Consider the following 12,919-nt stretch of genomic DNA (forward strand, 5'->3'; position numbering starts at 1 on the left):
TCACCTGTCCCTGTCACAGCACTGCCCCTCAGATTCAGGGCCACTGGTGGGCTGGGCCAAACCCCACAGTAGTCCAGAGTGAGGGACAGAACCCACAGGCGAAGTGGGCAGTGGGACGCTGGCAGGTCCCGTGTACCCAGCCTGATGGGTGGGCAGGGCCAGAGCTCGTCAGAGCCCGCCAGAGCCCGCCAGAGCTCGTCTCCTGGCCGCCCGCTGCTCTCCAGACTCTGCTGTGCTCTAGGGGGCCAGAGAACCACAGAGGGTGTTCGAGGTCTCAGGGCAGTTTTGTGACAGGAGTGAAACCCTTCCCGGCTGGAGCCCTGCCCAAGGAGTCGCTTCTAGAACTGGTGTTTGGGATGCTGATCCCTGGCAGCCCCCCCTGCCCCCGCACCTGTGTCCTCCAGGCAGCCCAGAAACCCACCAGAGTCAGGCACGGGCCACCCTATCCCTCTTCACCAGCAAGTCAGGGGAGAAGATAACACAAAATATAACGATTTACGATATGAATGACATAGTTTCCCCAGGTTTAATTAAGATTACGTTTCCTGCTATCAGAAGGAATAGAGGAACATCAGCCCGAAAATCTCGTACCAGACACACCATGACAATGACTTTGTACACTGAGGTGTGGACTTATGGTCCCGGAGAAGTAGGAGGAAGCCCACTGCACATCCGGGCCTCACGGCAGTGTGGGTACAAACAGCCACGACTCCGATGGGGCCTCCCTCTCTCTGGACAGAGGAAGCAGGAAAGGGTCCTGTTGGGAGAAATCCGGGACAGAGAAGAGCTGGAGAAGACGACCAGTGGCAGCCCCGCAAAGTCCCTAAGAGCTGAGCTGAGGTGGAACACGGCCCACGGCAGGGGACACAGAACTTCTGACCCAGCTGGACCCACGGCTCTCAGCTGTAATTTAAAAAAGAAAGTCCACATTTTCCAGAGGATTTTCACAAGACCCAGAGCCTACACATCATACTGTTGAAAATATTCAGGACAATCCAAGGGACCCAAAATTACTTGACGTAGAAGGAGACACAAAAATGCTCAAGAGAATGAAAACCCGAAGGTACAGCCCCTGCCCCCTACAAGACCCCAATGCTGGAGCCATCTGAGGAGGATGCTGACACACCTGTTTAACTATGCTCCACATAGTAAAGGAAAACACACTTGAAGTGAATGGAAAGATAGAAATTCTCGGCAGAGAAATAGAAATTACAAAAACAGCTAAATAGGAACTTTAGAACTGAAAGATTAAAACATCTGAAAATTTAAAAAATCATTTGATGGGCTTACTAGAGTGGCAGTGACAGGAAAGGGGACAGAACGTACAGAGAGATCCACAGGAGATTTCCAACCTAGGCAACAGAGGAAAAATCAGCCTGAAAAAGAAACTGAACAGAAGCTTTAGGGCTCGTGGCAAGCCAGCAAGTGTCCACCGTTGACGCCGTGAGAGTCAGGAAGAGGGGCGGGCAGCAATGGTGCGGGGGGAATAGTTGAAGTGATAAAAGCAGAAAATGTCCCAAATTGGGGGAAAAACGAACGCACAGTTTTAACAAGCTTAGCAATCCAGAAAAAGCTGACTCAAAGAAAACCATGCCCAGCCCCATCACAACGTGCCCAACAAAACCCCCAGGATCCCATGAACCCAAGAGCAAAGGGATGCGTGCCCTATTGGGAAGAGAAAGTCCAATGACCCTCGCTTTCTCCCCCAAACCACTGAGACCCCAAGACGGTATGGAGGAAACTGAAAGGCACATCGCTAAGTAAAAGAAGTCAGTCCAGAAAGGCTGTGTACCGCAAGCTTCCCACGAGATATTCTGGAAAAGGCAGAAGGACAGACGGAAGAAAGGTTGGGGGGGGATGGGGGAGGGCGGAGTTTCAGGACACTGAGGCTACTCCGTGTCATTACACGTGAGTCCAAACCACAGAAGTACAGCACCAAGAGGGACCCCTCCTGCAAGCTGTGGTTTTAGTCGATCGTCATATTGTAGCAATTGTGACAAGTGTATCTGTGAATGCGGGCAGGAGGGCGTGGGGCGGGGCGGGGTGGGGGGGGGACACTCTAAGCAGGGGAGGGGGGAGGGGCACTGCCCTGGGCTCCCTGCTCGATTTCTCTGCACACCTTAATCTACTAATGAAAAAGAAATCAGGCCCCAAATAAACAAGCCCAACCCCCTTTTCAAACAACACGGAGGCAGAAGGCAGTGGGACAGCGTCTCCAGAGGGGAAGGGCTCCTGCGAGTTAACGGAGGCACGCACAGAGCGGCGGAGGGGAGGGGCAAGATCACGGCCCCGAAGTCACGGCGACAGACGGCGACAGAAGACACACGGGGGTAAAGCCAGAGAGCCAACAGCCAAGTTAAAAGGGAGTCCGGCCAGTCGTTGAAGGAAGAAGCAGAGGGACACAGCCGGAGGGGACGAACGAATGAACCCGACGGCTTCCGCGGGCTCATCAGTGTCAACAAACAACCACCAGCGTGTGTCCACAGGGAACACGAGGGAGAACCAGGGGGTCCACTCTTCGGTGGGAACGTTCTAGAAGAGGGAGCAGAGCAGGAGACAGACAGTGAGCCAGCCCTACCCCAGACCAGGATCATGGGGGCTGTCAGGACCCTGGGAACCTGGCAGGGTGAGGTGTAGGGACCCGTGGGTCTCTGGCCACTGCCCTGGGGTGCCCTGTGACCCCAGCTGGGCCCCCTCCCATTCCCCCGTTGGAGAAGCAGCATCCTAGGGTCCTGTGGTCCTCCACCGTGGTGGGGATGAGCGTGGGATCCCACCACAGAGCTGGAAAGCACAGGTGCCCCCAGAGCTCCGGTGAGCACCCCACTTCCCGTCCTGAGTCATTTTTGGCTCCGTGAGAACGTTCCCTGTCTAGCCATCTGCTGGGTGTGAAAGGTCCAGATTCCCTTCCAGCCTGAGAAGGAAGTGGAGCCTGAGTGGGGGGGATGGCAGCAGGAGACAGGAGCTCACGGGGACAGACAGGAGCTCAGGGGGACACCCAGCAGCCGAGGGCAGGGCACGGCCAGCACGGGCAAGCTGCACACCTCCACCTGTCTAAGGGCTGTGTCCCAGGAAGCCAGAAGATGGGGTCAGCTTCCTAAAAACGAGGCCTGTGGCTTAGAGAGATGGAGCTATTTTTCTGCATCTGCTGTCCTCGGACAGCCCCAGAGTGGGGTCCCGGGGGCCTCGGAAGCACCGAGCTTGTCCCCAGGGAACACAGTGCAGGGGAAGGCGGGAAGAGCATGGGGCAGCCCCTGCGGAGGGACTGAGAGTGAAATAAACAGCACCCTCTTCGCTGGGATCCCGGGGTCCATGCTCTCTGTACGGGGCCCCTGTAAGCGCCAGGGGACCGGGTGGGCACAAGGCACTGGAGGTGGGCGGCCTACAGGGGGTCTGTGGGTGCTGGGGTTCTAGAGCTGGGCTGGGGGGTGCTGCGGCCTGCGTCCAGCCGCCGGGTTTCGAGGAGTCCAGCCCCTCCCGCCTCCTTTCTACCCCCCGCCCCGCACTGCCTCATCCTCACGGTCTCTGAGAATCAGAAGACGCCTGGGGGCCCCGGCATCCCACCCGGGCACGGGCGTCAGGGCCCGGCAGGCTCAGTCCCCATCCAGAGAAGCTGTGGGGACGAGGAGTGCAAGGAGGGCCTCGATGGGGGTGCTCTTGGGGGTGGGGTGGTTGGGAGACGCCCCGAGGAGGCAGGGGGTGGGCAGAGGGAGCCTGGCTGGGAAGGGGCTCAGGGCGGGGCGGTGGGGGTCTGCTCAGGACGGGGATCCTGGGGCAGCAGCGCTGCTTGGGGAGGCTGTCCTGACCTGAGCTCGCTTCACCGACTCTGGACACCTCTAGGGGCACCCCCCAGCCCACCTAGAGCCACAGACTCGGGGCGCCGTGCCCTGCCAGCTGGAGTAGGAAGAGTGCTGGTCCCCAGACTCTGCCCACGTCCTGACCGCTGGAACCTCTGATGAGGCCTTATTCGGAGCAGGGGTCTTTGCACATGTGACTGAGCTAAGGACCTCGGGATGGGACGTCCCGGGATCCCCGCGGGCCCCAGCTCCAGCCGGGTTTCGACGGCCGCCAGCCGCGCATGTGCACCCGCCGTGGGCGCGAGGCGGGCAGCAGGAGGCCGAGGCGGGCGGCTGGAGCAGGGCTGGGGCGGGCGGCCACCCGGAGGCCCAGCCTGGTGGCCTCTGCGTCCGTCCCTCTGCCCCACCACTTTCTCCTCCAGAGCCACCGCCCAGAGTCCCCTTCCTGCCAGCCGGGGCTTTCCGACCAGTTACTCACCGCATTCCCCGTGTTTGTCCATCTGGGATCCCCGCCCATCTGGGGTTGTTCTGACTTGCCCGGGGCTTTCCGTGTGTCTTCGCGCCGCTTATGTAACCAGCGCTGTGCGCACCGGGCAGGCTCCGCCGTCCCAGGGAAGCCGGCAAAGGGAAAGCCCGCCACCCACGCGGGGGTCTGCACCCGCTCCCTGCAGCCTTGGCCAAAGCGCCCGGCTTGCCTCCACCTCCCAATGCACCCCCCTTCCTAGCCCACCTTCCTGCCCTGCCCCCAGTCCCAGGGTCAGAGAGCCAGCGGCGGCTTGGCCAAGAGGTGGGCTCACTGTCTGCCCTGGACCGTGATGCTCGAGCGGCCTAGGGGACTGGTGAGGGTCCCCTCCCCACCCTGAAGTCCAGCAGGGGATGGTGAGGCACGAGTGGGGGGCTGGCTGGGGTGGGCCCCCCAGAAGCAGACGCTGAAGAAGTATTCTAGGGCAGTTTATGTGGGAGGTGAGTGGGGGAGGGCAGGCAGTGGGGCCCACCCGTGGGGGCCTTGGGGACACTACGGACACATGCAAGGACTGCCCTGCCTGGAGGGGGGGATGCCGGGGGGCCTCTAGTCGTCTCTGTCATGGCCAGGGGCTCCTGGAGCATTAATGAGGGAGGCTTCAGGCCTCGGTGATCACAGGATGCCAAGTGCTCGGGGACCCGCCGTGCACCAGGCTGGAGGGACAGTAGGAGGAGGGGGTGCTCTGGCACCCAAGGCCCGGGGGCCCCCCTGCCGAAGCTCGAAGCGGAGAGACGCAGCAGGAGACGGAGGGAGGGGGAGATACTGGCTTTTCCCGGGTCCTGCTGCTCGGAACCCACCGGAATATGAGATCGCCCAGGCCTGGGGGCTGGAGGCCGGGAAGCTGTGGGGCCTGGGACGGAGCCTGTGAGCCGAGCTCAGCTGGGGGGGGGGTCCCAGCACCCCACATGCCTCCCAGAGACTGAGAAGGAAAGTGTCCGGTGGGAGGCGGTGGCCCGGGCCTTGCAGGGGTGCGTCCAGCAGACCGGCAGAGCCGAGAGCACCCAACGTGCCTGGAGTGGTCAGGGAGCCGAGGCCGGGGCCTCCCAACTAGTCCCCCAGGAAAGCACCAGCCCAATCCGCCCCCTGACCCGTTTCCTATTGGCAGGGTCTGCAGGGCCAGGATGTCCACACTCGGGCCCAGCTGGCCACCTCCAGGCCCCCGGAGGCCGCGCGCTGCCGTGGGTGCTCCGCGGCGCTCAGGCGCCCGGTCCCCTGTTTGTCGTCCTGCCCGCTGCTCCGGAAGCCGGGCTCTCCGCTTCCTGGACGCGCCAGAGGCCCAGCTCCATTTTATTCCCCGAACAGGAAGTCTCCTGCGAGCTTCTGGCCAGATCCCTGCGGAGCCGACTTCATTTCGGCCAAGACAAACGGGCAGGAAGTGTCATTACCTAAATGGGCCGATGGGCCGATGAGAAGCCCAGGGAGAAAGCCCTCCGCGGGCCTCGGCCCAGAGAGCCAGCGGGAGGGCCACGGCGAGGAAGGACGGAACCCAGAGCTCGGGGGCCCCCGCCGCCTGGCCTCGGGCACGGCACCTCCCGTGTCCCCAAGGGCCCCGCATTCGGCTCTCACACATGCTGGCCGATCTGCAAGAGCAGAAAAGTCCCAGAACCTGGAGCAAGGGCGCCCCCTGAAACAGTCACACCCAAAAACATCACGACTCAGCCTCCTGCGCCCACGATGGGGAGGTTGTCCTAAGAAGCAGGGGTGTGAGGGCGCGCACAGTGACGTCATCCGCACCCATCACCTCCTGCGTGGGATACCTCCACCTGCCCGGGAGCGTCGGACACGGCCGCTGTCCGGAACTGTGTCACGTCTAAGAGGACATTAGCCTCACACTCGTACGTAGAGGGACGGCACCCTCCAGGCCCTGCAGGACAAGACCAGAGCTGCTGTCCCTCCTGCAGTGGCCCCACATGTCCACCCTGGGGGCCTGAGCGGGGGAGCAGCGGCCCAGTCCTCGGAGAGCCGGGCCGGCTGGTTCACGCGGAACAGTCCAGTTACTGGGTTTGCCGCCCTGATCACGCCTGTGGCCCCCGCCTCCCCAGTCCCTCGCCCAACCTGGAGATTTCATGGATTCCGGGGGCCACCGCCACATGTCCCCCTCCTCTCGGCTTCAAGGGGCACAGCTGGGCCCTCAGGACCAGGGCAGTGGTCCAAGCACAGGAACCTGTGGGCTGATGGAACAGACGTTCTCTGTGCCCCTGGCAGCCTCTGGCCACAAGGTCAAGGCCTTGCCTGGCCTGTAGCTCTGGTTCCTCTCAGACTGGCCGCTGACGGGCAGGTTGCCGACTGTGCAGGGAATCATGGGCAGCTTTCCCTCTGGAGTCTGTCTCTTTCATGAAAGAAGATGCCAGGCCTGGGGGTGCCCCCCTCGAACGGCAGGGGCGGTCTGGGTCTGCTCTAGACCAGAGGTGGCAGAGGCCACACACCTGGCCAGGGAGGGACGAGACTTGAATGGGAGGCTGTGTGACTCTGAAAATCATGGTGGCCCAGGAGCAGGCAGCGGCTGAGCAGGGGAGGAAACGCAAGTCTCTGGAAGGGCAGGGAGGGGTGCCCAGGTGTCGGGGTGCAGGCCTGGCAGGTGCGGACACAACTCCGGGGCCGTGGTCTGGGTTGGAGCATCCACAGGTGAGCTCGTGATGGTGGAGCAGCAGGACAAAGTGGGCAGGAGAGAGGACTGGGGAGGGGACAGCGGCCCCCGGGTGGGGGTCACAGAGGCTCCTGGGCGAGGTCAGGGGCCTCAGAGCCCCACGGACACGGCAGACGGGGACCCCACATGGGGAGGTAGCCCGCACCTGCTGCCCAGGGCCACCATGGGAGCCGCTCCCAGCTGGCACTGTCCCCCACACTCAGCATGTGACATGATGGCAGTTTCCCAAGTGAGGAAACCTGTCGGCCAGGGGGTTTCCAGGACCAGGGACTTCCCCTTCCACCAGAGGGACAAGGCCGTGGGAACCTCCAGTGGCAGTCACACACAGCCCCCAGGCCAGGGACCAACAGGGGTCCTACTCCACCAGCCCCCAAAGCCCCCTCCTCTGCACTCCACCACCAGGGAGGGCAGAGCTGCTGGCCTCAGGCCTGAGGTGGCCACTGGCCATCTATGTGAGCTCTGGCCAGCCATGTCACCCCCAGGGCCCAGGGCCCTGAGCATGGGAAGGTGGATAGGGGGAGGTCAGCTCCAGACCCAGGCAGAGCCAGGACAGCCCAAGTGCAAAAGTGCCAGGCCACTGGTGTGACCTCGTGAGTCACCGTCCCCACAGCCAGGCCCGGATTATAGGAGGCTGACGCGGTTTCCAAGGAGAGAAGCCCCAGTCTCGCATGGAAATGCCCACACCCAGGGCACACTCCGTGCCTGCCCTGCCCCACAGACAAGCCCTGGCCTGCGCCCGGCCACCTGCGTTCCTGGGGAGGGAGCGGCCCTCTGGACTCGGAGCCCCCACCCCGGGCGGCCCCTTGCACGCCGGAGGCTTTAGGCCCAGGGCGCTGGTCCCCGGTGCTGGGCTAGGGGAACGTTGGAGGAGGGCTTCCCCAGCTGCCAAAGGGCCCGGGAGCTGGTTCCTTCCTCCACGGGGCCTCTGTGGACAAGAGGACGCCTGATCCCAGTAGAAATGTCCCCCATTAGCCCAGACTGGACGTGGATGGCGCAGCCTCTGGGATTAGGTATACAGGGGCCACAGGCAGGCTGATTCGCCACCTGGGGTTAATCCTTGTCACGCAGGTGGTGGGGGACAGAATCCACTCTGCAGCGGGCAGTGTGACCCAGGGAGACGGCCCAAGCCGGGGGGTGGACAGTGCGTGCCCCCCACCGAGGACCCTAGAGATTTTGTTCCACCTTTTCAGCCAACAGCAAGCCCCACGTGTCTCTGTGATGGGTCCCGCCTTGTCCCGCGGCCTCGCCCACTTTTCCCAGGCCGGTGGCATCGGAGGCATCCTGGCTGTCACCCCGCCAGCCCGGAAACGCCCCATCTCCCTCCCACGGGGAACCCGCGTCGGGTGACAGATGGCTTCCTCCCGCACCCTGGGCCTCACATACACGGGCCAGGAGGGGAATTAGATTCCGGGAGAAAAGTCCAGCTCGGAAGCCCAGCCCAGCCCTCCGAGTCCCACCTGCTGGTGCGGGGCTGGTGCAGCTGGTCAGAGCTTGGCCCCCCCAGCAGCCGCCCCCTGACAGGCAAACCTGGGAAGCAGCGCGGCCCATGGGACCCTCGTGCCTCCAGCTCCTTGGCCCGGCACACCCCTGCAGGCATTCCTGCCCGTCCTCGGTTGCCCAGCTCCGCCTCCCCCTCTCGGTGGGCACCCCACGCACCCAGCTGTATCCCGGGGTGCCCAACAGCCCTGGGCCAGGGAAATCTCAGTGCTGGCTGACCGACCGGTCCGGCTCCAGCGAGCGCTCCGGCTGTCCTCACCCAGGCCGGCCTGGGCACCAGAGATTCTCGCTACAACAGCCCCTCCCCACTGCCCCTTCCTGCTGGAGCCACGGCCACCACGGGGGAGGCCAGTGTCTACTGGGTGCCCCCATGCCACGTTCTCTCTCTTTGCTCCGCTGGTTCAGCCTGAGAACCCACCGCCACCTTGCAGCCAAGGCCGGCACCAGGCCACGCACCTCCTAGAGCCCGAGAGATCCTGAGGAGTCCCACACCCAGTGCCGGGACACGACGGCGGGGCAGGAGGCGGGCCAGGCCACAGCTCACCTGTCCTGCCAGGCTTCCCGGGCGCAGCCCCCTGCCTGGGCCCCTGGGCCTGCCATGAGCAGGAGCCTGGATGCGGGTGAGCAGGTCCCCACTGGGGACAAGGGGTCCCTACCAGAGAGGCCCAGCAGCAAGGCCCTGCCCCAGCAGGAATGCAGGTGGGGTCCAGCGCTGGGCGGGCCCCTCTGAGAAGGCCTGGGTCGGGTCCAGGCAAGGTCTCGGGCTACGTCTGCACCTCTCCATGCTTCCCCTGGGCCAGCGGGTCCTACGCACGGGCCACCCCCGGCCTGTGGGTCCTTCCTCCGATTTGAGGACTCCCCCGGTTGCGCTTCTGCCGGGCCCTGAGCTGTGCAGGAGGAAGCAGAGTGGACAGACCCGCACACCAGCGTCTCGCGGCCTCTCCATGTCCCCATCTTGGGGCTTTCCCCTGTAGAAAGGCCACGCCTCGCGCCCAAGCCCCTGTCCCCAGCTGTGCCATCAGGGGACCGCAAATGAAGATCCGTCTCTTTCACAGACAACGTGACGGCAAAGCTCCAAACGTGGGTCACGGCCGTGGCTGCACAACTTGGCGAAGTTACTAAAACGGACCCTTGACGCCCTGAAGACAGGTGGGCTCTGTGGGACGTGAGTTCTACCCGATGAGGTTGGTTTTCAACAAAACGTCCACAACAGGCCAGAAGTTCATGCAGGGGGGCAGCCCGTGGGAGCGGCGGGGTGGCTGGCAGGCCCGGCCCGCCTGGGTGTGGCTGCTGCCCCTGCTCGGTGACCCACCCGCCGTCTCCCCTGCCACAGGCTCTCCTTTCTCAAGCTCAGTTCTGCAGCTCAAACAAGAAAACCCTAAACAGACAACAGAAGTGGCCAGGGCGGCCAGGGCCCACGGGCTTTCCGGCTGGGGTGGGGACAGTGTCTGGGCCCCCGCGGCTTTCTGTTCCAACGCCCGCCACTGCCATCCAGCCCCTCGGGCTCCAGCCTCCCTGAGGGGCTGTGACCCCAGGGCCACCAGGCCCCAGGCGGCTTCCCGCACCTTCCTGCCCACCCACCGGCTAGAGGAAGTGCCCAGGAAAGCCCCCAACCCGCCCCGTCCCACCTGCTGCTCTGACCTGGCCTCTGGCGACCCAGCGGCGCCCACCGCAGTGGCCCAGCGCCCCCAAACAACAGAAAATTAGGAGGCCGGTGACCAGAAGCACGCGGAGAAGCGTTAGGCAGGAGTGCTACGTGGCATCCTTCTATTCTCTCAGTGCCTTACTTCTCCAACTTAATATAAAAGTCAAGAGCACTTAGAGTTTTCCCAGCCATTCCCGGTTTGGGGATGAGCGTCAGTGGGTCCCCCGCGCGGTCACACGGCTGGTACGGGCTGGTCGCGAGCGGCAGAACCAGTCAATGGCTTTGTGTGGCAGACAGGACGCACACACGTGTCGTCTTCGCCAGGACTGTGGCTTCGGTTGCACGAAACAGGTTGGAAAACACCTGCACTGCCTCTCACTTTGTCTTGATTTCTGTCCTCGGGCTTAACCCTTCCAAACCCACAGCTCTGCTAGTGTTTAACGTTTTCCTAGAAGTCTGATGATGCTAGGCTGGGCCTTCCTGGGGACCCACAGGACACAACCCTGTCCTCAACCGACAGTGACAAGGGAGTGATTGGCTGATGTCTGGCTTCTTGTTAGGAAACCGTCCGGTAGAGACTAACGTGGAGATGAGAGGCTGTCACCCCCAGCCGCTGTCAGCAGGGACCAGGCTGCCCGAGCCTCCCGGAAGACAAGTCTCCCTTCCCAAATGGTCATACCCGAAAATGAAGTGAACGTCCGCTGGCGACTTCGGGGTCCCCAGCTCCTCTCTGTGCCAAGGTGCTCCAAGAGGCCGTAGCTGTGCTGCTCCACGGGGCTCGCTCGGCCGGGCCATGCTGGGTCAGTGTGCAGGGCTGTGGTGGGGCCGGGACGACCCTCCCCCCTCTGAGCTTCTGGGAGCTACAGATGCCACCTACAGGCTCCGTCTCAGTCCGGTCGACCCCGGGGTGGGAGTGGGGTCTGTGCTGTCCCACAGTGCACAGCGTCTGGCCGCCCCTCTCCCTGCGACTGGCCGGGTGGGGGTCCGGATGGGGTCTGGGTGCCCCGATCCACTGTGAGGGCCCCACAGCCCGGTCACCCCCTCCCTCCAGGAGCCGCTCGGACCGCACACCGTATCTGTCTTTCACTGGAAGTTGCAAAACGGTGATATCTTCCTTCCGTTCCTTCATGTTCGTAGTTAATTCACGTCGTTTACGAGCATCTGCGATCATACGCTCACTTGCGTTAGTTGGCTGTTTAGAAAGAGTTCTCCCTCGTCAACGTTTTGTTTGCTGGGAAGACGGGTAAATTCTTGATTCTGCCCCCGGATCGTTGCCAAATAAGGGGTCCATTCCCTAGCGTCCTGCCAAGGTGAAGGGCTGAGCAATTAATTGAAAGAAAAATAAACGGGATGACAGCCCTGGCAGGGGCCACGAAGGAGGGGTGTGAGGCAGAATGACAGTGCGTGCAGGACCCATGAGCTGCTGAGGGCACACGGGACAGGACGCCTCGCCTCGCGAGACCGGAGTGAGGCCACATGGACCAAATGAAGCGAGGATGTGAACCTGTGAGAATCCGGGATATCATGTCCAGAAAATGGGTATCATGTGCAAAGGTCCTGAGGCCACTCTGACCCCCGAGTGGAGGACTGAGCAGGGTCCCGTTCCAGGAAGGAAGGAAGGGGTGACGGAGGCCTAGGGAGCCCCCTGGGCAGCTCCGAAGGGCAGAGGGAGGGGAGAGAAGGCAGCAGGGGTGGCTTCCTGGCGCCCCGAATGGCAGAGTCCCCTCGGAGGAGCCACGGAGGCCCGTCTCCCCTGAGCCTGTTCGGTCCTGATTGCCGTGTCCCATGACCCCTGCCGGACCACAGGCCTCCTGATGCAGCAGCTGGGGTGGGGGCAACATGCGTGTGTAACTGAGCACCTCGAGGGCAGTCCCTAAGCCAAGAGCAGCTCTTGTATCTCCAGCAGCTCCCTCGCAGGCTCCTGCACGGGCCCCTGACCAAGGCGTCCCCTTTGTCTGGAAGACTGAGGCCGGAGGTGGCGCAGCTCCCCAGGACCCCGCAGGGTGTGGTGAGCGTGGAGGCCCCCAGGTCCACGTGAGCAGCAGGCGCCCCTCCGACAGAGGCCAGGCCGGGGGGCTCTGGGGTCATCACACCCCTTGCTAGCCCCCTACCCGCACCCCTACCACCTCGGGCCCGCCGTCCTGCGACTCAGAGGGGAGTCACGGCCACCAGAGCGAGGCTAGAAGAGCTTCAGAGGGACCCCTGGGACGGGCCTTCCTCTGGGCAGAATTAGCAGGCGTGGCTCAGGCCTGGTTGTTCCCTAGCCTGGGATGCGGGACTGCCGGGGACAGGGCGGTCCCCTCCCCACAAGGCCAGCTCTGCTCCCACCTTGAGAGGCAAGGGGTGAGGTGGACGGTCTGGAGGAACTGCGAGATGCCTCCTCGGTGTCCTGTCCCACTGCCTCTCTTTGGATATCCCCGGACACCACCCGCCCCACACCTCCAGGAAGACCACCCAGCGTGTCCTCTCTCAGCCCAGGAAGGGCCAGCTGCAGGTCACACACCAGGACTGGGGTCCCAAGCCAGGCCATAGGGGCTCACCACACGCCCAGAGGACATCCCTCCTGTCCAGGTGCCCCCTGTGACTCTTCGCCGTGCCCTCTCTCTGCCACTGTCTCTGTGTCTCCCACGTGCAGAGTACAGAATTCCGTACACACCTTCCCGTGTGGCAGGGTAAGTGATTCCTCTCACATCAGGCGCTTGGAAGGGGGACACCAAGGCCTGAGTCACCAGGTCCCCGTAGCAGGGACATGGGGGCACATGGCATCATTCAGGGCAGAGCTCGACCTTGGGAAGGAGGGTTCTGTGGACGGC

The 12,919-nt window shown here is 63.2% G+C and overlaps 2 long non-coding RNA genes across 3 annotated transcripts; both read left to right on the forward strand.

The window, feature by feature from the left end:
- Positions 1–7,455: 7,455 nt before the first annotated feature.
- LOC131825429 (uncharacterized) lies at positions 7,456–10,736 on the forward strand. 2 transcript variants are annotated; one of them, XR_009351255.1, is made up of 4 exons: positions 7,456–7,974; positions 8,155–9,081; positions 9,517–9,610; positions 10,667–10,736. It is a non-coding gene; the product is annotated as an uncharacterized LOC131825429 (long non-coding RNA). The 2 variants fall into 2 exon arrangements; XR_009351254.1 differs by having other exon boundaries at positions 7,466–7,974; positions 8,867–9,081.
- On the forward strand, positions 10,734–11,228 carry LOC131825430 (uncharacterized). Its single transcript, XR_009351256.1, has 2 exons — positions 10,734–10,846; positions 11,158–11,228. It is a non-coding gene; the product is annotated as an uncharacterized LOC131825430 (long non-coding RNA).
- The last annotated feature ends 1,691 nt before the right edge of the window (positions 11,229–12,919 follow it).

The sequence above is a fragment of the Mustela lutreola genome, chromosome 2, assembly GCF_030435805.1.
Source record: "Mustela lutreola isolate mMusLut2 chromosome 2, mMusLut2.pri, whole genome shotgun sequence".
Taxonomy (NCBI): domain Eukaryota; kingdom Metazoa; phylum Chordata; class Mammalia; order Carnivora; family Mustelidae; genus Mustela; species Mustela lutreola.